Source organism: Quercus robur, chromosome 5 (assembly GCF_932294415.1).
Source record: "Quercus robur chromosome 5, dhQueRobu3.1, whole genome shotgun sequence".
Lineage (NCBI taxonomy): Eukaryota > Viridiplantae > Streptophyta > Magnoliopsida > Fagales > Fagaceae > Quercus > Quercus robur.
In genome coordinates this window covers 61,017,972-61,045,264 of record NC_065538.1, presented here as the reverse complement: position 1 = coordinate 61,045,264, position 27,293 = coordinate 61,017,972, and the positions used below count along the sequence as shown (strand labels likewise).

Here is a 27,293-nt window from a genome sequence, read left to right as displayed (position 1 = left end):
AAGCGTGTATTCTAGGAGATGTGGGAGTTATAGGATGTACCTCGAAGGTGATAGTCCCCATCAAACAGTTATGATTGTGTGTGAGTTAAAGTGATTTTCTCATATCTCAAATATTCATAATTAGTTGACACTTATGCAATCTTACGATGTTTTTCACACATAACACGCAATATTCTTTGCTACTCTTGATACATGTGCAGGTACAATGTGATTTGGCCATCACAAGGTTTTACATGTGTTAATATATGCTCACTAAACTGTCTTGACTTGTTTTTGAAATAGAAAATTTGTTAGACTTGTTTAGTGTGTGTGTGTTTTGGGATCTATGTGCATAACATTTTTCTTGTTGAGAGTTTTTTTTTTTCACATATTTTGCATCCTTCTATTATCTTGTCATCTATAACATCTTGTTTCATTACATTCATGCATTTATATAGATTTCTTATGCCCCCTTGATCATTTTTATGTCTCTCGGGTGAAGCTTTCTAGCTTCTTGTACCCTTTGTCAATCATAACAAAAAGGGGGAGAAATTGTGGAGACTTTATGGTTTTTATGGTTTTTTTTTTCTTTTTTCTAAGATTCTACATGTTAGGGGGAGAAATACATGCCTCTGCAAGGGAGAGATGTGTTTCATCTTGATAGGGGGAGTGCTTACCCCCTTCTTCTTGTACACCGGTCTTGTGACCATGTTTACATACATTGTAATTTTTCTTCTTTATATGTTGATTTATGTTTCTTTCACCTACCCTTACATGTGTTATTTTTTTCTATCTTTATACACATGTTTCTTATATATTGTATGCAATCTATTATTTCTGTTTCACACAAAGATGCCTTGATGTGTTTTATTTAAAATGTTTCAGAAATACAGGTTGTCAAAGTCTATTTGCCATAAACTCTCTTCTTGCAAAGTTTTTCAAGAGTTTGTGTTATGATAGATTTTATTGTATTCAACAAGTGAATATGAGTTGAGTGATTTATGACTTCTCTCATATATTCATTTGTTTTTTGTGGTTTTGTCACGGATTGCCAAAGGGGGAGATTGTTAGGACATATGTGATTCACTTGTTAGGAACATATGTCACTATTTTATGAAATTGGCTAATCCTTTCACAAGACGCACTTTACTTGTATTTAGGTAGATCTAGGATGTGTTTAATACTTCAAGAAACCTTGTTTCAAGTTCAAGTGTTAAAGCCATGCAAGTCTGTCCAAGAATCAAGTGAGAAAGTGCTGAATTTTAAAGCTCGATAGCTGCTTGACACCTCTTCACACTTGACTTATTTGTCGAGCTCTTCAGTTGCTTCTTATCGCAATCTTGACACCTCTCAATAGCTAGGTCAATTGATCGAGAAAATTTCTGTCCCCTCGACACCTGCTCGACACCTGCTTGATTGATCGAGAATTATGAAATTCAGATTTCTAGATTTGATTTTCAGCCCATGCTAACATGTATGTGTAGGGTTTCTTTTCTTACAACCCTAGACATATATAAGGCTTATTTCAGAGGCCATCACATAAGAGAATACAGGGAGAACATATGCAAAAGGTGACCGATGCCTTATTCTCTCCGAAAGAAGCTACTGCGTCTTTGCGCCTTAAGGTTTTGTAACCAAGTGCTTCTTGATCTTCATTGTTGATGAAGTAAAGAGCTTTGCAACCAACATCTTCTTTTAGTTGGTGTGTTAGTCACATACTGGGAGCCATGCATCATTGGTTAGTCACGTACTGGGATCCATGCAAAAAGGGTGGCGTTTATATATTGAAGAGTTCAAAGATTCTGAAGCAGTAGAAGGCTTTTGTTGTGAGTTCATCTACGAAGATTGTAGAGTCTAGGGACAAATGTTTTGTACTAGATCTGAAACTTCTCTTTACTATAGTGAATTGCTTTTCGGAAAGGTTTCCCCCTAGGTTTTTTACTGTGAAACTAGTTTGTTTCATTGGTTTTCTTAGGTCATCATATCTTGTCTTATTTATTTTTCCGCTGCATGTTTTTGACATGATATTGATGTTTGTTTGTTTTAACAAATTTTATTCATAATAAATCTAATTAACAATTTAGGTATAAAACTTGTTAATTCTATCAACCGGGGTCTAGATTTCCCAACAACAATGTATAGCAAACAAAGGCTAATGGTGTTTTAACAAGAGAGAAATCAAAATGCCAATAACAAAAATGCTGAAAAATGACTAGAAACACGGTAGGTTCAAAACTTCAACCTGGAGTCAACGAGAAAATAAAATTGAGAGAGGTTGTGAGCAAGGGAGGGAATGTTCCCATGTACCAATATTTCCACCCCCAAGCTTCGGAATTGTGAGAATGTTAGTTGGCATAATGTGCTTTTGCTCTAAAGTTTCAGCTCTAAGGGTAAAACATGGTTTGTTCTTTCTTCCTCTAGTTTTGAATCTAAATAGGGGTTCATATATTGAGTTTTAAGGTACTCTAAGTGATTGGTTTTTGGTCAATAGAAGAGGTTTTGAACCCCAAAGTGCTAAATTGATTTTTGGTTCAGATTTGCTTTAGTTAGGTAAAAGAGTAGCTTACTTTATGCATGTTAGGACATATGTGAATCATGTTAGGAACATATGTCATTTAGAATTGGCTAATCCTATGACAAAACACACTTTACTTGTAATTGGGTAGATTTAGGATGTGTTTAATACTTTAAGGAACAAGAGTTTAAGTCCAAGTGTTAAAGCCATGCAAATATGTCCAAGAAGAAAGTGAAGAAGTGCTGGATTTTAAAGCTTGACAGCTAGCTCAACAGATAGCATCTATTGAGGTTTAAAGGCTTATTTAGCCCGATGCTCGATAGCTGCTCTATAGATAACCTATCTATCGAGATTTACGAAAATCAGTTTTTCAGATTTGATTTCACACTAATCCGTATATACATGTTTAGGCTTTCTTTTCTCAGAACCCTAAACATATATAAGGATTATTTTAAGGACTGTCACAGTTGATGCAAGTAAGTGTAACTTGATGCAAATGTTTTTCACAAGCATATTGTGATCGAAGACATATGCCCTAGTTCATCTTTCTCTTGAAGAAGCTGTTGCATTTGTACACTGTAGGGTTTTATAACCAAGAAGTTTCGTGATCTTTATTGTGTTGATGAACTAAAGAACTTTGCCGCCAACAACCTTCTCAAGTTGGTGGTTAGTCACGTACTTGGATCTGTGCATCAATAGATTAGTCACGTACTGGGAGCCATGCATTGAAAAGGAGAGATTGTCTACAGAACAAGTCCAATTGGGTATTGGGGTAAGGGTTCAACTGTAGGTTGGTATAAGGTACTGAGATTCCTTTACTTGTAACCACTTGTTGTGATAATAGTGGATTCTTGGGAGTGGTGACCTTAAAATCACCCGGTGGGGTTTTGCCTTAGAGGTTTTCTCCATTTGTAAACAAATCACCGTGTCAACTTTATTTTCTACTGCATATTAACTTAGTTGGTGATTTGTTTGTGCTATCACACGTATTGCATGTTAATTGAATTAATTAATTAACTTGGCTAATTAAGTGGTTAATTTATCACAAGGTGTCAATATATTCTTGGCCTATCAATGCATAATTTAGGAAAGATTTGACAAAGCCCCCATTGGCTCCTAATTTTTAGTTGTTTCAGACTATTGGGAGGCTCACTTAAGTGAGGGCTAGCAGTTGGAGTTGGCCTATGAGAGCCATATATTTTTAAAGGGAAAAATGGGTTCGAGCAAAAACTTTGGGTCACAGTCACCCAGAGTATAAAAACTCTTTTGGGTTGGAAATTTTAGATACAAGACCTCCTCCATGAGCCCAAGGTGCTACCAGTGTCCCTTACCCACTTGGTAGCACGCATGGTCTGGTCTAATACAAAAGGTCCAAAAGAAACCAACCCAAACCCTCCAAACCATATTTTATCAATTTCTCCCAATATGTCACATGGGACTGGACAATGCTTAAAAGATTAAAATATAATATAATACATGAATTGGGCCCTTAAAGAAGTTAAGCATGGTTGAATCAGCCTCGTAAAGAATGTGAGGCGAAAATGAGTATTAACATCAACCCCAATGGCGAAGCCAGAAATTTATCTTTGGGGGGGCCATGTATAATTTTTTTTTTATGGAATAATTTTTTTTTTTTAGTAATGTACAATACTTCATAACTCAATATGTACTATAAGCAACAGCTAAATGCATGTTAATATAGTAGCATATATGGTATATTTTAATCAAACTAATCAAGTACATTTGTAAATTATAATGCCATACGGTATATAATATATTGATGATTATAATAACAAATAATATATTATAAGGAAATCAAAACAAAGCAAATGAAAAATAAAGGAACACAGGAGCACAAGGGGCCTACAGAAGCTTTAAGCTTGTCTTTCACTATTTTTTGTCTAGTCTAGTCACACAGAACTTTTACTTTTTATATTGTAAACACAAAATTGTAGCAGTGGGAAAAGGAAAAGAACTAAAAGGACAAAAGAAGAAGAAGGCAAATGCCAACATAAACAGAGAGAGAAAGTCACCTATGAGAGCACTAAGAGCAAAATGTTCTGCAAAATGTGTGGAGGACTTGGTGGTGTGGCAAATCAACAAAACTTCTGACCTTTCAATTTTTCTATTGTTGTGGCACAAGTAAGCCCTAGATGTGTTGGGATGAAAATTAGAATTTTTTTCCCTTTTATTTGCTAAGGTAATTGTTAAAATACATATGTGTTCATTTTAAAGATGCTAAATGTTTAATTATTGTAATTTTTTGACATATATATTTATGAACTGTATTCTATTTAAATGAAAGTTATATTTATTTTTAGACTTTCTTAAATATATATATATATATATGTATATTATTGGGTATAGGGGGCCAAAATGATAAGGTTCATTTACAAATTTTCAAATTATTTAGGATAATTCCAAAAAAAATTAATTTTTTTCAAAATTTTTTTTTGGGGGTGGGGGGGGGGGGGGGCGCCAAGACCCCCCTCAATCCTACTGATCATCCGCCACTGATCAACCCCTCGAGCACGCGTGACGCTTGCAGCATGCGTGTGAGTAGATGTTTCCCATTACCTGAAAATGTTGCAAGTTTGAGAATTAGTTTACCCAAATGCACCATTTTTTTTTTTTTTTTGGTTGAGAAGATATGGGTCGAGGAAGCCCATTTGTAGAAGTATCATGGCTCGTGGAGTCCACTTGTAGAAAGGTCATCGATTGAAGAAACCCAAGAAGAGTTGTGTAGTAACCAACTGAAGTTGTGTTTTGCCAACTTCAAGCTTCATGTCCACGTATCAATTTGGCCGATAGGCTTTCACATATAAGAATTATATTATCTATACTACTATTTAAGGAGCTTCTCGTTTGGACCAGATTTTTTTTGTTCTAAAACACCTCTACATCCTTATGTTTAAGTAGAAACAAAACTAAAGGACAATCTAGTAAAAATATAACCCTAACTTCCACTAAAACATTGCCTAAAAAATAGGGCCACTCTCTTGTTGATTTCAAATTTATTTATCCACTTATAAATTAGATTCTCAAAATAAAAAACATAGATTTTTTTTTTTTTGCTATGACCACTAAAAAAAAAAAAAAGCCTCATTGCACGCACGAAACGGGTGTGATGAAGCTAGTTCTTATATTACTTTTCTTTAGATAACCTATAGCCTCCACGCCATTTTCCCTTCGTTTTTTATTTTTCTTTAGCTTTGCGTTTGTAATTTTGTATTGCTTTTTCTTTGTCAATGCAGCTTGTTAAAAACTGGGCTGGCTCATTTGTTAACAACTAGGCTGGCTCATTAGAGGCCCAAAGTATAATGTGGACCTAATGGTTCTTGGTCGCATAGGAGTCTGAGTAATACCAAAACAAATGGGTGGCTCGCTCATTCGTTAACACTAGTGAGTGGTGGGCCCACTTATGTTCCTCTATTTTAAAGCTCTGGTGAAGGAGGTATTGTTCGTTTGGCATTAGGATCACCTTCTCTTAGAAGTCCCAACAAGCAAATATAGTCAGAAGTCCCAACAAGCAAATTTAGTGTCTAACGGCTGATGCCTACGAGTCTTTGACAGTCTCAATTATGAATTCCAATTATAGTTTAGTGTCTCCATGATATATTACAAATCCAAGCTTTGCATCCTAAGGTGGTTGCAGAAGAGACACTGTTTGATGATGGTGACACTAATGTTGTGAAATAGCAACCGGGTTCTTGTGAAGGACCCAAGAACAGTTTGTTATGTTTGATCATGAAGACCAAAATTAAAAATTTTTTTTCTTTGGATATGTTTGGTGATGTGTTGAATAATTTGTGTCCTTGATTGTGTAGGATGGATTTTCTTTGGGAAGTCACAGACCCAGAGCGAGGTACCAACTCATGAGGTTGAGTCCTTGTTTTAATTAAAGACTAATTTCATGTCAAAATTGACTCCCCATTGATTCCAATAGTTGCAAGACATAGAAATCAGCGTCCACACTTGATATGATATTGAGTTAGCCTTGGAGTTGGGAATAGAATAAGTAATATGCTTGGCTAACAATTCGAGGAAGCACAGTGAAAGCTCGGCTTGGGTCCATATGTGAAGATTATGATGAACGTGAGGCTATCTTGCAACTCTATGTAAATTGGACTGCATCGAGCATGTGTCAATTTATGAGCTGCTTGCTTATTGGCCAATTTGATGATATTGTGTTCGCTAGAAAATATTTCTAATGAAGCTGTAACCATGAGCGCTAAGCGATATTTCTGGCCGCCTTAGGATAGTGCATTTGAGATGGAATGAAGTGAAGATATCACTTGTCAATGTAGTATAGAGATAAGGCGTAGCCATTATGTGGTTGTTAGCCCCTTATATCGTGTTTTTGAGACAAACATAAATGGAAGTTACGGTCACAAGTAGTTGCTTTGTGCTTGTTGTAATGATGAAGAAATAGTTGGTTGAGACACCATTGGGATGGACGTTAACATTAAGACACTTGAAGGTGTTATTGATTGTCTGGCTTTGAAAATAGGGTTCTTGGTTACTATGAAAGGGCAAGAGAGGCGCCCTCAGTGGCAGGTTCTTGGTGACTATGAAAGGGCAGGAGGGGCGCACTTAGTGGCTTTCCCTCTCTTCGCTCCAAGCATTATGCATTAAAACGTGATGTTTTTAAAGCTGAAGAAGGTAGTCAAGTGTTGAAATGCTTAGGAACTTACGCATATGCAAGAAATGTCATGTTTAGAGTATTATCATTGCTTGTTTCGCCTTTTTACCATTGTAAAGCATCAAGTGTTGAGACTATTGCATAAGGCATGTTTTCCATAGCTTTGTTACTAGAGAGTGTTGACGAAATCGAGATTGGTGATTGCATAAATTATCTATTCTTTGATCATGCTTAGAGTACTTCTCGTTTAGTACAAAGATGCTTATGTTTGTGGCAATGCTTAGGCTGCTTGTGGCAATGTTACAAGCATTATTCCTTCTATATAGCTGTCAATGAACTTGATGCTTTGCACAAGCATCAGCTCCGTTTGTTTGAGTGCCAACATTGTTGCCAACCCCTTTTCATGCTAATAGGTATTGTTGAGTGTGTTGCATTATTGTATTACGTAGAATAAGTGTACTTTGGGAGAAACGCCATTGTTGAGCACGTATAATAGTAACTCACTTAGTAAGTCACATATTTTCTTCATTTTTTATAGAGTATAATAGTATATTAAGTGCGTTATACTATGGTTTCTTGTAGGATGACTTCAATATAGACAATCATGGTGCCACCATTGGGATTTTCATTCAAAAGTCCAATATGCCAAAGCATCACCTTCTAGGGAGTACAGTACCCACTTAATTTAATCCATTAATTTATTGGTGTTCTAATCTTGACCATTCATTTAATTTCAGTAGATACCGGTTATTAGTAGAACAGGTTACATATATAAACAAAAAAGAAAAAAGAAAAAAGAAGAAGAAGAAGCAGAATTTTCTTTTGCACTCGCACGCTTCTTTCTCGTCTTCTAACTCTTCTTCCACACCCTCCTCCCTTCCAAAACAGCCGCTAGAAACCTAAACGGTGACTAAACAAAACCCTCTCTTTCTACGCTTTTTCTCTTCCAAATTAGCCACAATAAACCTAGACAACTACTAAGGAAGACTCACAAAAGAAGAAATTGAGCCTTTTAATTTCGGTTGCTCTCTGGCATTGAATCCATCAAACAAGTTTCTCTTTCTCTATTTCTCCTAGGGGTGGCAAAGTAAGCACAAACCCATTTGCCTACCCACTCTAATTAATCCAAATCCACCCAATTATTAGTTGGGTTAAATGGGCATCAACCCAATTAGACCCAATAATTATTGGGTTTTAACTAAAAAGCCATTGAACCCCATTGAACCCAAATACAATATACCCAAATTCAACCCAAGCCTTTCCAAAAAAAAAAAAAAAAAACTAGCCCTCAAACATTTTAGTGTTCCACAGGGTTTTCATTTTCCCTTATTTTCTCGACCTCCAATCATGTTTTAGTTGGAGAACCAGTAATCTTTTTTCTTTCTTTCTATTGACCATTTGCACTATTTGGTCTCTGAGAAATGATCTGGTCACTGTTTAGTCGATCGATCATGCTTCAGAGCTTGGTTCCACAATCTCCAGTATCTAACATGAATCCAAAGCACGTGGACCGCGACGACAGCTCCGGCGACGAAACCACCACAACAACGAAGTGTAGAAATCTCTCCAACGAAGCCTTTGTTTCCGGCGAGAAAGCGCTCGTCAAAGAACTACACCACGACGAGAATGAGTCGAGTGCGTCTCCATGGAAAATCTCGACGACGCCACCGATCTCCTCCTCGAAATCGCCAAGCTCTCCTCTCCCTACGCTTCTTCGCCGCAAAGAGTAGGCACGTTCTTCGCTCATGCGCTCCTCTGTTTGGTTGCTGAGAAAGTGGAGGTAATGGAAGGAAAATGATGTTTGCTTAATTTTAATGTTGGTGTTTTACTGGCATTTGAATAATGAGAGATCTGGATTTCTCATTTTTTTTATTATTTCTCTTCCTATTTTCTCTATCATTTTATCGGCAACCAAACGCGGAATAGAGGTTTTGTCTTCTTTTATTTATTTTTTCTTTTTTTCTCAGCAACCAAACAGTGGACCATTTTCCTACTGCTGAGCTGTTAATGTGTTTATAGGAATTTTGGTAATTTTGATAATTGGGTAATTGGGTGGATTGAGATTTACCCATTATAATTGGGTTGGGTTGAGTTTGGGTTAGAAGCAATTAGTTAAATGGGTTTTAATGGGTGAATGAGTTTTATATACCCAACCCAATTATACCCACCCAAATCCACCCATTTGACACCCTAATTTCTCCTATTATAATTCTCGATTTTAGTCTACTTGATAAAAGTCTGATTTTGGGCGAAGAAAGTAATGAGAGAATTTGTGGTTACTTGAATATTTATTTTTTTTTTTATACCCAATATTGAAGAAATCTGATATTTGCTTTACTCTGCTTGATAAAGAATTTGTGGTTACTTGGTCTATTCACAAGATATTTGCTTTACTTTATTTAATTAATTGAACTAGGTAGGTGTGTATCTTAAGTTATATGGCCTCAATTGTATAGTTTGTGGCTATATGGATAATGTGCTGCTGGTTTCATACCTTTTAATTAATAAACATATAAATTATCCAGATCTACTGTAATCAGTATAACTAAGCTGCCTAAATTTTGTTTAACAATTAGTAGTTTAAACCCTATGCAGAGGTTAGGTTGAGACTAAGTCAAAGTAAGAAGGAAAGACAATTGAGGTTTACAATTCTCTGCATATTTTATATGCAATTAACTAGTTGTTCACTTTCAGTAAGTGCCTGCATTCAATGTCTGTTGTATTTCAAATATATTAGATTGTGCAGTTTATTACTCTTACAGATCCTTATTTACTACTATTCTTGATCCACATTTTCCAAACTTGGTTCCTCTAAAATATCCATTTCTTTTACACTAAGTTCCAGTTTTGTTTCACCTTTTAATTGTAGTTCCTCTATATCTTAATTTTTTAGAATCCAATTCTTCAAGTATATTTCTACAATTTCTGTCATCTTATATTGAGATTTAACATGTTTCCCACTTTTAGTTCCTGCCCCTTCTCCATTTTTTCTAGTGAATTTATATACGTGTAGATTTGGACAACTTTACTACCATAAAGAGGAACCAAAAGTATAACACCTTTAATTCCTTTGTCTTTTTGTGAACCTTTTTCTTCCTTTTAGCCTTGGATTTTCCCTATCCTTGTCTTGCCCCACCTCCTCCTTTGTGAGTACCCTTCTTGTCACTAAGATCAAGTGCTGACAACAACACTTATGTTGCAGCCTTAGACCTCTCTTCAACATCTTTGTAAGCCAAATCCTCTAGGCGTACCTATAAAAAAATAATACTACTCTAAAAACATTAAATCATAGAAAGGAAAGAAGGTAACTATATAGAATTTTCAGCAAAACTGTGAGGAGAATCCAACACAAACCTACATTAATGACTTCAGCAGGGGCACCATAATTGATCGGTAGTCATAAGCAGTTACTGAATCAATTTTCTTCCCTGTCTGCTGCATAGCAATAGAAGTTGTCTTGATTATAGCATCAAATTTGTAAAGCTGCCACAACAAACATACTAAGATTCAATCATCCTATAGAATATAACATTTCATCAAGCAACATATTTAATATATTACAACAAAAAACTTGGAAAATTTCACATGATCAAAAATTTGGCTATAAAAATTTGCTCAAGTTGGTTTGTGAATTGCCCTCATCTAGCTTGAAGAAGTTCTACATATTATTCGATTTCACACAATTTTTTTTTCAAATTCTACAAGACTTGTGAGTGAATTTAGTGTGATTTTTTGAATGATTGAGGAACAATATGCTTGTGAAGCCTTGTACTCTCAAATTTTGTTTTTATAGTTCTTATATCATAAGTAATGAGAAGAGAAAATTAGTTTCTTGATATTGAATTTGTAATTCTGAAGGGTGAGGAAAGGGATCCAGCAAAAACATTTCTTGTTTGCATGCTTCACTCTTGCTAGGATTGCTTGTAATTGTTATATTTCTTCCATGCCTAAGTGGGAAAAGGGAAAATGTCTTTGCAAACATAATAGGTGAATGGCACAGCTACCTTTATAGGATTGGTTGCAACATGGTTATCAATGTGTGGTTCTCTATGTGATCTAATACCTTTGCATTTGGTTTAGTTCTAGCCACCAAAAATTAGTTCTAATCTATTGCTATTGGTTGTTGTCATTTTAATTTATTTTTTTTTAACAGTTTTCATATTTCAGTCATGATTGCGGCATGTATGTTATTAAACACATGTATACACATTTTCAACACCAATTTACATTTTTTGGTATATTTCTTGGAAGTAAATTTTCTAGTTGTCACATAATTTGTTTAAACCACTTCTTTATCAATAGTGTCTAATTTTTGTAGGAGAATTGGTCGAAACGTTTGCAATACAAGTTGGCATCAAATTTAGTGCTTTCAACGGAGAAGGAACAATGTTCCAAAATTATAGAAAATGCTTCAACGGAAAAGGAACAACAATCCAAAGAAATTATAGAAAATGCTAAAAAAATTCCACCACATGATTATTTTTGATCACCCAAATGACAGTGATTTGTATAAAATGATGAATGAGAGATTTTTTATGATTTAGTGAATTTTTTCAATGGATGAATGAGAGGTTTTTTTATGATTTAGTGAATTGTCTTATACCTAGAAAAAATGACTTCTCATGTAAGATAATCTTTTTGCAAGAATGTGCATGATTGTCCATAATATCTAGATCAATTATGAATGTCCTCTCCATTGATAATAATTATGATGGAACAATAAAAATTATTTTTAGTTATATGATAAATTCATAATTTGCAAGTCCAAGTTGTTACCAATAGCAAATTATTAGTTGTTTATGATGACTGATTTTTAGTCATTATCTTGTCAATTGGGTTACCAATGGCTTTTTCATTATCTCAAGTAATTATTAGTGGTACTAAATATATTAGTTAAGACAAACCTCCCACACACATGCATAAATACATGCATGTGTGTGTGTATACTAGATAGCTTTTTTTTACAAATAACTTGTCATCTTTTAAATTACAATAAGTATACAACAAAATACAACAATTAAATGACAAAAGAAAATTTTAAAAGTTCCACCGAGACTTTTGGGGGCGGAAAGCAAGTACAGTGGTTATATAAAATTTTTATTGTTATTTTGGTCTTGCAAATAAAGGTTTCAAGGTCATTTTAGTCATTTTTTTTTTTTTTTTGGTTTCGATGGCATCAAGGTTATTTTGTTTCTAAGGGTATTTTGGTAATTTTTGAGGGTTTTGGGGGGGGGGTATTTTGGTCATTTTTTTAGGTTTCAAGGACATTTCGGTCAGTTTTTAAGTTTCAAGTACATTATAGGCATTTTTTAGATCCTAAGGATATTTTTGTCACTTTTTAGGTTACAAGATCATTTTAGTAATTTTTTAGATTTCAAGGTCATTTTAGTCATTTTTAGGTTCTAAGAGTATTTCGGTCACTTTCTAGGTTTGATAGGCCAAAATCGAATTGACCCATTGTGATAAATTAACCAATTAATTTAACCAAGTGAATAAATTAAGTTAATTAACATGAAAATGTGTGGTAGCACAAACAAATCACCAATAAACTAATTATGCAGCGGAAAATAAATAACACGGTGATTTGTTTACAAATGGGGAAAATCTAACGGCAAAAACCCTACCGGGTGATTTTCAAGTCACCATTCCCGAAACTCCACTATTATCATAACAAGCGGTTACAAGAAAAGGAATCCCAAGTACCTTACCAACCTACAGTTGAACCCCTACCTCAATACTCAATTGGACTTGTTCTGTAGTGACAGTTTCCCCTTTTGATGCACGGCTCCCAAGTACGTGACTAACCAATTGCGCGGATCCCAATACGTGACTTCAATCACCAACTAAGAAGGTTGTTGACTGCAAAGTTCTTCAATTCATCCACACGATGAAGATCAAGAAGATGCTTGGTTACAAAACCCTACGGTGCACATACATAGCAACTTCTTCAAGAGAAAGAGGTGAACTAGGGCAAGAACTTCGTCTCCGGTCACAACTTGCTTGAATAGAGTTTGCTCAATGCTTGTGCAACTTGTGAACTCTTTGACGACCCTTAAAACAATCATTTTATATGTCTAGGGTTAGAAGAAAAGAAGGCCCAAAGACACATTCACGGATTCCAAGAAAAACATATCAGAAATTTTGTTTTTGTAAACCTTGACAAATCGAAGTTGTTGAGCATCTGTCGAGCTAGCTGTCGAGCCACGGGGCTGAAACAACTTCTTAAATCTTGACACATGCTAGCTGTCGAGCTTTAGTAACTCTGCACTTTCAACTTGTTTTCTTAGACAGACTTGAAGCCCTCAACACTTGATCTTGAAGTATTTAAACGCATCATAAATCTACCCAAATACAAGTAAAGTGTGTTTTGTCAAAGGATAAGCCAATTGTTAGGATTAGTGTCCTTAAATCCTATTTTTTGATGCTATATGTAATATTATGTATGACATTATGTATGACATGATGTATGACTTAATATTGTAATTAATAAAGCTGTTTTATTATTATTTGAAATAATGGCAACATAAATATTCGGACATTATTATATAGTCCATGAGATGCATAGTATGTGGTTTATGTGAAAATTCACAAAAGATATAAATCACAAGTTCTTTGTAAACTCAAAATATAGTTCGTAGTCGGTGATGAAATTAGGCGTTTCATCTGCAAAGACTATAACATATCAACTAAGATGATTTATCTTGATCATGGAAGTGGTGACTTCTAGTTGATATGTTGATATGTTTTAAGAGTTAAGATATATTGAACTGGACTGCTATGAGATTTATTATTCTCGTAATGACTGTCAATTGAATAATAAATCTCACGACTTATATTAACATGAACTCTTAATCTTGAGAGAATAATGGACCTGATCATGAGGTGCAGGTTGCTTTGATATATCAAGAGTGAGATCTAAAGTTACGATCAAAACCTCAGTATGTTAAACAACCACATTTAGTATTGATGGAACATATATTCTCAAGATGGAATTCATAGTCTCTTAACGGAGATATAAAATATTCATTTGAGATAAGTTTAATGGGTTTAGTTATTCAAAGAGTTAGGCCTAACCACTTTAGTAAGAAATTACTAAAGTATATATTTATGAAATTGGATTTCATAAATATATGGTGAATAACTTAAAATGATTAAACCGGATACTCAAGGATTGAGATGTGGTAATTTACAAAGTGGCAGTCTACATTTATGATTTTGTATTAATACGAATATTTTATGAAGGGGTTGCATGTACAATAAAGTCTTGGGATATGATTTATAGATAAGACCTAGAGTGCAACTATATTTATATAGTGGTATTAAATATAGTTAATGGTAACTTTGGACTTGTCAAGAGTTGACAGAAAAGTCCAAGGCCCATTGGAGCTAGTGTCTTATTGGTCCCTTTTAGTCCCACTCCAAGCCACATACTAAAGCTCAATTGGAAAGGCCCAAAAGGCTAGCCTAATTAGATAATCAGTTATTAAGAGAGAAACATACAAATTTTTAAGAATGAACAACTTGTATGAAATGGTGTATGTGAGTGTTGGACACTCTCTAATTCTCTCTTGAACAAATTCACATTACTAATTGAGAGACCACACATCTTGGGCGTTAGTGGAATTAGAGTGAAAATTAAAAGTATTCCCAAGTGCTTACAATCTTTGTTTTGAAATTCAACACACCGCTGCACACATGTTATCAATTTTGAATGAAGTAGATCCGTTAATTTTCCGCTGCACACATGCATTTTTCCATCAAATGGTATCAGAGCGGTTTTCAATTTCGAATTGTATAACATGTTTTGTGAATTTTGGAATTAGAAATTATAGCTTCATGTTGTTAGAAGATTACACATTTAATTTTCTGCAAGGTTGTTGAAACTATGATTTGATAAAAACTGATATTAGTGTTATGATGTTGTTTAAATTTGAATTTAAGTATGTTAAATTGATCTTTAAGGCTATAGCATCAATGAAATTCAGTTTTGATATCATTCTCTGACTATCATGTTCGTATGTTAGTTGTTTGTTCAAGAAAAACCCTAGAAAACTGCCTTAGAAAATTTCTGGAAATTTGAGTTTCACGAGTTTTGATCGATTGAAAATCAGTTTCGATCGATTGAGTGAAACAGTGATCAGACATTTTAAATAGATTGATTTTTGATTGCTAGTCGATCGATCGAATTTGTTTTTCGATCGATCGAGAGGCAATCGAGTATTGATCGAACAAGTCAAGTGGTTAAGTTTGAATTTTTCAATTTTTTCGATCGATCAAAGGGCACATTTGATCAATCGAAAGAATGAAAATCAGAAATTTTTCTAAGTGTTTTCACATGTTTAAATGGCAAGGCTATGTGTAATTAGATTATGCATGTTTTATAATTAAAAACCTTTCCTTTAAAACATCTAGTGGGAGAGAGATACAAGGGTTGGATCTCACGGCCTCCATTGTTGGTTTATTGTAGTGTGATTAAGCACCTCACCTTGGCGTATATGCCTTGCTCCCTTCAGAGGGTGTTTAATTCATGGTACTACAGGTTAAACTTCTTAATGATGGATGATATGTGTTTTTACATTAAGAGCGACTACGCTTCCGTGGAGTTACTTAATGACTCACATAGAATTCAGTCAATGGTGTACACTAGACTAAGTTTAATGTTAACCTCCCTTCAGAGCTATGTCATTATTACTTAGAGGATGAAGGAAAAGCGGCAAATTATTTTTGTTTGGTAAGAGTTACCATGATAGCGTTAATAATGAGAATAATTCTCGCTTGATCATAGTGATTGGTATGACCTCGCTTTCGAGGAATATTAATTGCGGGATTGGGTTGTCGTTGCATATATTATATTATGGTTTTATTAAGGTTCCATACTATATGTTTATATGCTAAATTGATAATGTCCAGTTTACTTATTATATTCATGTTTATTGTTTTCAGATTTGAACATGGCATCATTTAGCCCACTTGTAACTATTCTTAATCAAAACAAACTGACTGGCTCCAACTATGTTAACTGGAAAAGAAATTTGGACATTGTTCTTACTGCTGAAGAGCACAAATATGTGCTTACTAAACCATGTCCTAGCTTTCCTTCATTAGATGCTCCTCTTGAGGAAAAACAACGATATGATCGTTGGCAGAAATCTAGTGAGATGGCCAAGTGCTACATCCTAGCATCTATTTCAAATGTTCTATAGCATCAAATACAAGATGTGGAACTAGCTTTAGACATTATGCTAAGTCTGAAGGAGATGTTTGGTGAGCAAGGCCGTTCTGCAAGGCAAGAGACCATGAGGCAAATTTATAATACCAAAATGGCTGAAGATAGTTCAGTAGGGGAGCATTGTCTTACAATGATCTCTAATCTAAATACATTGGAAGTTTTAGGTGCCGATATTGATGGAGAATCTCAAGTGGATATGATACTCCAGTCAATACCAGAATTATTCAAGGAATTCAAACTTAACTATAATATGAACAAAAAGATTTATACATTTTCTGAATTAATGAATGAATTGGTAGCGATAGAAGGCATTCTTGGTACTTCCAATGTTGAAGCCAATATTGGTGAAGCTTCTACTTCTCAACCTAAGTTGAAATGCAAGGGTAAGAAGAAGAAGAAGAAGGACTTCACCAAGCAAGAGGGTAAACAAATTGCCTTAGGGGTTGCTGACAAAGAAAAGAAGATCAAAGGAAAGTGTTTCCATTATGATGAGAAAGGACATTGGAAGAGGAATTTTCCAATATTTAAGGCTGCCAAGAATAAGGGTATGAATAATATATTCCTTCTTGAAATATGTTTGGTACAGAATCCCACGGATTCCTAGTGTGTGGATTTAGGTTGTACTAATCATATCTACAATTCCTTGCAGGGGTTCCAGGAGACTAGAAAGCTTAAAGAAGGGGAGTTGTTTCTTACTTTCGCTGATGGGAGCAGAATTCCGGTTGTAGCTGTTGGTGTTTAAAATTTATGTTTTAAATCTAAAGTTTTAATAATGGAAGACTGTTTGTATGTACCTAATGTTCATAAGAATTTAATTTTTGCTACTTACTTAGGTAAACATGGATATTGTGTTATCCTAAAAGACAATGTTGTAATAAAGAAGGATAAAGTGTTAATCTGTTCTGGCAATATTGTGGATGGTCTTTATATTTTAACTCCTGATAAGCATGAATTATATAATTCTGAATTAGATAATAATTCCCATGTGAAATCATTAAAAAGAAAGTTTCCTTCTACTAGTGATGCATATCTTTGGCACTTGCGTTTGGGTTATATTAATTCAAATACGATTCAAAGACTGATCAAAGATGGACTTTTAGAGCCCATGGACTTTGATGAATTTCCAATTTCAGAATCTTGTTTGGAAGGTAAAATGACCAAACGGCCTTTTAATACAAAAGGTAGAAGAGCCCAAGATTTGCTAGAGCTAGTGCATTCTGATGTATGTGGTCCTATGTCAACCTAAGCAAAAGGAGGTTATGAGTATTTCATCACTTTTACCGATGATTACTCAAGATATGGTTATGTGTACCTAATAAAACGGAAGTTTGAAGCCTTTGAAAAGTTCAAAGAGTTTAGGGCTGAAGTTGAGAATCAATTAGGTAAACGCATAAAAGTCATTCGATCTGATCGTGGTGGTGAATACCTTCTTGGGGATTTCAACGATTTCTTAACTCAAAATGGGATTGTATCCCAATTGGCTGCACCTGGAACTCCCTAACAGAATGGTGTAGCAGAAAGAAGGAATAGGACTCTTTTAGAAATGGTTAGGTCCATGATGAGTTACTCAACTTTATCGATTTCTTTTTGTGGTTATGCCTTAAATACAATAATACATCTTTTGAATTTAGTTCCATCAAAATCTGTTCCCAAAACAACCATGGAATTGTGGAATGGGCGTAAGCCTAGTATGAAATATCTCCACATTTGAGGTTGCCCTGCACATGTGTTAAAAGGGAAGCCGGATAAATTGGAACCAAAATCAAAAGTGTGTTTTCTTGTAAGTTATCCAAAAGAAACTAAGGGTTATTTATTCTATAGTCGTAAAGATAACAAAGTTTTTGTTAGTACAAATGCTAAATTCTTGGAAAATGACTATATGAATAATTTTATTCCTAGAAGTAGAGTTGTATTGGCTGAAATGAATGAACCTGTAAGAGAACAACCAATGGATGAAACTAAGGATGATATGGCTGTATTAGATACACTACAAGATACTACTCAGGAGGTGTCTAGTACACAGGTGCCTCGTCGTAGTGGGAGAATTGTTCGGCCTACTATAAGATTCATAGGTTTGGGAGAAACTTATGAAGCTATCTCAGAAAAGGTTGAATTGGATCCCTACACTTATGAAGAGGCAATGAATGATATAGATGCACATCATTGGGTCAAAGCTATGAAATTTGAATTAGATTCTATGTATTCCAATCAAGTTTGGGATCTTGTGAAGGAGGTATTGTTCCTCTATGTTCCAAGGAGGTATTGTTCCTCTATGTTCCAAGGAGGTATTGTTCCTCTATGTTCCTCTATTTGAGTGGTGGGCCCACTTATGTTCCTCCATTTTAAAGCTCTAGTGAAGGAGGTATTGTTCGTTTGGCATTAGGATCACCTTCTCTCAAAAGTCCTAACAAGCAGATATAGTCAGAAGTCCCAACAAGCAAATTTAGTGTCTAATGGCTGATGCCTATGAGTCTTTGACAGTCTCAATTATGAATTCCAATTATAGTTAGTGTCTCCATGATATATTACTAATCCAAGAGGAAATTTCAAACCAAGCTTTGCATCCCAAGATGGTTGTAGAAGAGACAATGTTTGATGATGGTGACACCAATGTTGTGAAAGAGCAATTGGGTTCTTGCAAAGGACCCAAGAACAATTTGTTATGTTTTATCATGAAGACCAAAATTAATTTTTTTTTTCTTTGGATATGTTTGGCGATGTATTGAATAATTTGTGCCCTTGATTGTGTAGGATGGATTTTCGTTGGGAAGTCACAGACCCACCACGAGGTACTAACTCATGAGGTTGAGTCCTTGTTTTAATTAAAGCCTAATTTCATATCAAAATTGACTCCCCATTAATTCCAATAGTTGTAAGACATAGAAATCAGGGACCACACATGATATGATATTGAGTTAGCCTTGGTGTTGGGAAGTTGGATTGTTAGGACATATGTGATTTAATGTTAGGAACATATGTTAATATAGAATTGGCTAATCATTTGACAAAACGCACTTTACTTGTAATTGGGTAGATCTAGGATGTGTTTAATGCTTCAAGGAACAAAGTTTCAAGATTAAGTGTTAAAGTCATGCAAGTCTATTCAAGAAACAAGTGAAGAAGTGTTGGATTTTAAAACTCAACAGCTAGCTCAACAGATAAGCTATCTATTGAGGTTTATGAAATTTAATTTTTCAAAACTGATTTCAATCCAATCCGTGAATACATGTTTGGGGTTTCTTTTCTCACAACCTTAAACATATATAAGGATTATTTTAAAGGCCGTCAAAGGTGGCACAATTGTGAAGCAAAGTTGTGTTTATGCAAATTGTGACCGGAGACAGAATTTGTCCTAGTTCATCTTTCTCTTAAAGAAGCTGTTGTGTTTGTACATCGTAGGGTTTTGTAACCAAGGAGCTTCGTGATTTTCGTCGTATGATGAACTAAAGAACTTCGTAGCCAACATCTTTCTCAAGTTGGTGAGTAAACTTTGTACTGGGATCCGCACATCGAATTGGTTAGTCATGTACTAGGAGTCGTGCATTACAAGGAAAGATTGTTACTATAGAACAAGTCCAATTGGGTATTGGGGTAAGGATTCAACTGTAGGTTGGTATAAGGTACTGAGATTCCTCTACTTGTAACCGCTTGTTATGATAATAGTGAATTCTCGGGAGTGGTAACCTTAAAATCACCCGGTGGGGTTTTTGCCGTGTAGGTTTTCCACATTCGTAAACAAATCACCATGTTAATTTAATTTCTGCTGCATTTAGTTATTTGGTGATTTGTTTGTGCTACCATGCTTATTGCATGTAAATTGAATTAATTAATTAACATGGCTAATTAATTGGTTAATTCATCACAAGGGGTCAATACTTTCTTGGCCTATCAAGTGGTATCAGAGCAGGCACACTCTGATTAGGTTTTAATCTTTGTTGTGTGATCAATTGACCCCTGTTTTTATGGCTGCAACCAGCTTGAAGAGATCTTTGTTTTCAAATACATCTTGTTTTTCTAATCTCTACTTGTTTGAGTGTATAAGAAAATGCAAGACTGAAAGTTATTTGAATGCTATTATGATGACTATTGGAAAAGATCTTAGCTTGACAAAGAAGAAACTAGATTGTCTCAGAATGAAAATGTGCAAAGGAGTTCGTCTAAGAAGAGTGAAAGTTAAAGGCTTTGTTAAAAAAAGGCAGATGAGAGAAAACACCATTCCCATTGATCTGTCGTCTAAGCACGAAGTGTGCTTCATGATGAAGTCTGCATTTAAGGTTATGAACATGTGTTTGTGGTACCTTGACAGTGGCTGCTCAAGACACATGACTAGAGACCGATCTCTCTTCAAGGTTTTCAAGTCTAAGAAAGGTGGTAATGTCACTTTTGGCGGTGGGAGCAAATCACACATTAAAGGAAAGGGAATCATCTCTCTACTTGGACTGCCAAACATTGCAAATGTGCTATATGTAGAAGGTCTGAAAGTGAAATTGCTAAGCATAAGTCAGATATGTGATCAAGACTTCATGGTACTATTCTCAAAAGGAAAATGCCTTGTCATGGATGAGCCTAGGAAGAAACTCATAAGTGGTGTTCGCATACTTGACAATTGTTATGGTTTGGTTCCTAATGCCAATATTGTGTGCAATAGCATTCGTTTACCAAATGAAGATCTATGGCATCAAAGGATGGGACATGCTAGTTACAAACATCTTTCAATAGTATCTAAGCATGAGTTAGTCTTAGGGATACTAAAACTCAGTAGAGTGAACAATGTGATGTGTGGACCATGTCAACTTGGAAAACAGACGAAAGTTAAACATCCGTGCACTCAAACATCCACTTCATCCAGACCATTGGAGCTACTGCATCTGGATCTCATTGGTCCAACCAGAACCGAGTCTCTTGGTGGGAAGAGATACATCATGGTTGTGGTAGATGACTGTAAGGTTGAATTTAATCAACCATTTTATTGGCTTTATTCCATGCCAATTTGCTTGTAATTCAACACTTAGAAACCTTGTATTTAGGTGGGAATCATGTAAGGGTAGTGTGTGAGAGAGTGTGAAGAAATGCTCAAGACTGTGCATTGAAGCAAGGACTCACGACTGGATCTCGTAGGTGGCTCGCGACTGGCAAGCCACCAGATGATGCACACGAGTGAATCATGCAGAGAAGCTGAACTGCCATGCAACTGTAGCACTATAGGACAAAAAGTCCAGACTGGCCATTCAGTTAGCTTGCAGCTTGAACTCGCGACTCAGTCAAGTCGCGAGGCTAAGTCGCTAGCTAGCTCTGTTTTGAAAAACTGACTCTTCGCATTCCATTCTCACACAAGTATAAATACCCCTTATACCCAAAAAATGTAGAGAGCTTCCAGAGAGAATTTTGAGAGAGAAACCCTAGAAAAAAACAAGATTAACTCATCCACAATCTTTATATAGTGACTCTTCAAATTCCTCAACTCTCACCCTCTCCATTGTTACATCCTTGAGAGGTACATTAGCCAAAACATTTTCTCATCATACCCATATCTGTGAGAAGGCTTTTTGGTACTTGGAAAGCAGTTAGAAAGGGACCAATTGATATTGGTTGTTGTTATGGGCTATAGTGGAATCTGGTAAGCTAGAGAAGACAAAGGCTCAACGTAATCTTGTTGGAGTAGGAGCTTGGAGTGCTTAGATACAAAGCATAGATTAGGCTTATAAGGTCTTTTGCTGTTCATGTATATCCCAACTTGATTCTCTAGTGGATTATTTACTGCTTGGAGGGTGGCGGAGAGGTTTTACACCTAGAATTTCGGTTTCCTCTTCGATAACACATTGCTATATTGTCTTTGTGTTTGCATCTCTCTTCCCTTAATCTTTGCCATTTAATTTATGCTGTGGTTATGATTTTATTTGGTTTAGATTGTTTTATCAATTCTGTGTTTAGCTTATGTTCATATTCCACACATAAATTGTTTGATAATAAGCTTGAATTGGTAATTTGTAAATTGGGGGTCTAAATGTTCAAGGTATTTTACACACTATTTGAACATTCAATGACTTCACTAGGTACACTTGGGTCATCCTTCTATGATCCAAGTCTGAAGCTCCTGAGCACATTGAAGCCTTGTGCACAAAAAATTGCAGAATGAGAAGAGCTTGAAGATTGATTGAATTCGAAGTGATCATGGTAAAGAATTCGAGAACTCATACATGGAGTCCTTTTGCACGAGATCAGGTATATCTCAAGAATTCTCTGCTCCTATTACTCTTCAGCAGAATGGTGTAGTAGAAAGAAAGAACAGGGTTATTCAAGAGATGGCTAGAGCCATGTTGCATAACAATGGTGTGGCTAGAAACTTGTAGGGAGAAGCTGTTAACACTACTTGTCATATGGTTAATAGGGTATATTTTAGACCCGATACCAAAAAGACTCCATATGAGTTATGGAAGGGAAGGAAGCCAAATGTTAAGTATTTCAAAATTTTTTAAAGTACTTGTTTCGTTCTCAAGGATAGAAAGAATGTGAGAAAATTTTACTCCTGAAGCGATGAAGGAATATTTCTGGGATACTCCTCTACAAGCAAGGCTTATCGGGAATACAACAAAAGAACCAATAAGGTAATGGAAACTATGAATGTTGTTATCGATGAATCTTTAGAATTTGGTTCTGAGAAATTTAGTGAGGAAATCCCTAAAGAAATTCTTCCTTCCGAGCCCAAGGAAGTTCAAGAAATTATCGAACAAGAGCCCGCATCTCTAAGTACTCCCGGTACTCCAAGTGTTGTAGAAGATTCAGTAGACATATCTACTTCATCTGATTCCGAATCCCATAAAGAGAAATGACCTTCCTCAAGGATCAAATTGAATCATCCTCCTGAAGTTATTGTGGGAAACATGAATGAACTTACACTAATGAAGCGTACAATTGATAAATGTATTGCTAACTTTGTGTCTTATTCTTGTTATTTGTCACAAATTGAACCCACTAAAGTTGAGGAAGCTCTTCAGGATGAAAGCTAGGTTGAAGCTATGCACGATGAACTGCTTCAGTTTCAAAGGAATGATGTCTGGACTCTAGTACCTAGATCGGAGGGTGAGCACATCATTGGCACAAAGTGGATATTCCGCAATAAGACTGATGATGAGGGTAAAGTGATCCGCAACAAGGCTCGTTTTGTAGCTCAAGGATACTTTCAGATGGAAGGAGTAGACTATGATGAGACATTTGCTCCCATAGCCCGTATGGAGTCCATTAGAATTCTCCTAGCCCTAGCATGCCACTTGAAGTTCAAGTTTTACCAAATGGACGTAAAGATTGCCTTCTTAAATGGATTCCTTAAGGAATATGTCTATGTGGCTCAACTAAAAGAATTCAATGACCCACACTTTCCAGATCATGTATTATACCTCAAAAAGGCACTTTATGGTTTAAAGCAAGCCCCCAAAGCTTGGTATGATCGGTTCACACAATATTTGGTGTCATATGGGTTCACAAGAGGAAAAGCTGATCAAACTCTCTTCATCAAAAGGGAAGAAGGTAAGCTGATAGTTGCTCAAGTCTATGTTGATGATATCATCTTTGGGTCGACAAATGATGAACTTGCTTATAGTTTCTCAAAGCTCATGCAAGCCAAGTTCGAGATGAGCATGATTGGAGAGCTGACTCACTTCCTTGGGTTGCAGATTTGTCAGCAAAAGTCAGGTATATTCATATCTCAATCTAAATACGCTAAGAACTTTGTGAAAAAGTTTGGTTTGGAATCTGCTAGTTCTGTTAGAATCCCTATGAGCCCAAATGTTAAACTCACTGTTGATTTGTTAGGTAAGAATGTTGATACATCTCTTTATAGAAGCATAATAGGTAGTCTTCTTTACCGTATTGCTAGTAGACCTGACATTAGTTACAGTGTAGGAGTGTGTGCTAGATATCAGGTTAACCCCAAAGAGTCTCATATGATTGCTTTGAAAAGAATCATAAAGTATGCCAAAACCACTGCCGATTTTGGTGTGTGGTATAGCAAAGACACAAATGATGTCTTAGCTGGGTACTCTGACGCAGACTGGGCTGGGAATGCTGATGATAGAAAGAGTACTTCGGGGAGTTGTTTCTATGTGGGTAATAATCTTATCTCCTGGATGAGCAAAAAGAAGAATTCCATCACATTATCCACTGCAGAGGCTAGGTACATTGCTGTTGGTAGTTGCACCCAACTTCTATGGATGCAAAAACTCCTCCATGATTACGGTATTTGTCAAAAGCATCTCACTATCTACTGTGAAAATACCAGTGCCATCAATATCCATAAGAACCCGATTCAAAATTCTCGAACTAAACACATAGAGATTTGACATCACTTCATTCAGGAGCTTGTCAAAGATGGTACTCTTACTCTTGAGTTCATTCACACTGATGATCAGAAGGCTGATTTGTTCACCAAACCTCTTGATAGCAAATGGTTTGAATTCCTTCGCCAAAACATTAGTGTTATCTCCATGGACTAATCTCATCTTCTCCTTCTTCTTCCTCATGCATTTGCATCTAGTTTTATGCATTGCTTTGCTTAACATGTTTTTGTTTGTTTATTTTTCAGTTTTATTTTATCTTGCCTTTCATAAAAATAAAAATTAAAATTAAAAAATCAGAAAAATACAAAAACAGTGTGTATATGTGTACATTGGGTACTTGTGTACCTTGGATGACCATTGAAACAAAGTTTTCTAAACTTTGTATCATTTGTAGCTTAGATGAGCATCTCTATGTACAACTAAGCAAGTGAGTTTTGTGGCTTGTGTTTATGATGAGTAAGATTAAGTAATCTCTTGTACTTAACACTCGTATCACTCTTTTTGACGAGAATGACTAAAAAATCCTAAGAGAAAGGCATAAATAACCATCTCACCACTATTGCCTGCCAATCATGAAATGACATTTGTATGCTTCGGCATGGCAAAAGTGGAATGTCAAATGTTTAACATCATTGGATATTTCTTTTCTATCTCTTATAGGCTCATGCATGGTTTGCTCAAAAGAAAAATATGCAAAGAAAAATAAAATGCAAAAAGAATCAAAATGCTTTATATATGATTGCAAGCATGTATTCTAGGAGATGTGGGAGTTATAGGATGTACCTAGAAGGTGATAGTCCCCATCAAATAGTTATGATTGTGTGTGAGTTAAAGTGATTTTCTCATATCTCAAATAGTCATAATATGTAGACACTTATGCAATCTTGCGATGTTTTTCACACGCAATATTCTTTGCTACTTTTGATACATGTGTAGGTACAATGTGATTTGGCCATCACAAGGAATACATGTGTTAATGTATGCTCACTAAACTGTCTCAACTTGTTTTTGAAATAGAAAATTGGTTAGACCTGTTTAGTGTGTGTGTGTGTTTTGGATCTATGTGCTTGACATTTTTTCTTGTTGAGAGATGATTTTGAGAGCTTAAAATGTTATTTGGATCTTTGGTTGTATAGCATGCTTAATTGCATTCATGTCTGTGTTTTTCCTTTCTTGAAAAACTGTTTTTAAGCAATCTCGACAGTTGCTGGACACCTCTCGAAAGCTAGACTATCTATTAAGCCCTTTCGGCTTCTTTTTATCGCATTCTCAATAGCTTGTTAACAGCTACTTGATCCATCGAGAAACTTTCTGGATGCTAGATAGATGTTCGATAGCTTCTCGATCCATCGAGATCCTTTTAATGTGGACACTTTCGACAGATCCTTGACAGGAATTTCACGCGTTTTAAATCTCGACACCTCTCGATCTGTTGAGCTTTATGATTTTCTATATATACCAGTTAACGCAATTTTCTCTCATTCTCCCCAATCTCTCTCGATAGATCCTGTCTCTTCACCTCCCAAAACCTTTCTCTTTCACTCTAAACTTCTTTCCCAAGTGATTTTCGGCCTAGATCTTGTTCTTCTTCACTAGTAAGGGTCCTTAATCCTTCATTCTTCATGCATTTCATGCATTAGACCTAGGTTTTTGGGCTTTTGAAATTTTTTTGGGGTTTTTCGAAATGATGAAGTTTTGGTGAAATTTTTGGGATAGGTTTTGTGTAAATGATCCTAAATGTTCATGCATTGCATCACATTTGCATTTTAACTATATGTTCATGCATTTTAGATGTGTGATTACTATGTTAAATTGTTGTGTGCTAGTAGGTTTGGATTGAGCTAAGCCCATGATATTTTTAAGTTTGCAAGTCACATGTTCATGCACTTTCATGCATATGTACCTTCAATTCTTTATATTCTTTTATATTGATTTGTTTGGTGCTTTTCTGCGTGTCTCTCTCTCTCTCTCTCTCTCTCTCTCTCTCTCTCTCTCTTGCATTAGTCTGCTCTATGGCACCCAAACGCAAATCCACTCCATCCCAAAACTCTCTTTGTTTTGAGGCATCCACTTCTTCTAACTCCACTCCTTCTCACGTACGGTTCTGTGATGATAAAGCCCGGAAGGACTTTTCGGAGAACTTTTCTCGACGAGGCATTCATTCGAAACGCCAAGTCATCCTATCCGATTTTTTCGATACTGACCTTCCCACCGTCATCTATAGTCAAGGTTGGAAGTCATTGTGTAGCATCCCGGTCACCTATCCTTTCGTGATCATACAGGAGTTTTACTCCAACATGCACGGATTCAACACTTCTATACCTCATTTTGTCACTCGTGTTTAAGGTACGCGCATTGTAGTTACTCCGGATATTGTATCCGATGTACTACATGTTCCTAGGGTAGCACATCCTGACTACCCTAGCTACGATCGTCTGAGGACTATGTCCAAAGACGAACTCTCGTCTCTATTTTGTAAGACACCCTCATCTTGGGGTGACCGTCAAAACACCTCTTGCTCGGGCTTTGCAAAAGGTTCGAGATTCCTTAACATGGTGATGACATTCATTCTTCATCATTTGTCTCATTATAACT

General features: G+C 35.8%; 1 protein-coding gene and 1 pseudogene across 1 annotated transcript in view; both read right to left on the bottom strand.

Moving 5' to 3' along the window:
• The window catches only part of LOC126724712 (phospholipid hydroperoxide glutathione peroxidase 1, chloroplastic-like), a 34,631-nt pseudogene extending 27,018 nt beyond the window's left edge, over positions 1 to 7,613 (bottom strand).
• Positions 1 to 27,293, bottom strand: part of LOC126726546 (phospholipid hydroperoxide glutathione peroxidase 1, chloroplastic-like) — a 100,518-nt gene that overhangs the window by 38,529 nt on the left and 34,696 nt on the right. The window lies entirely within an intron of this gene.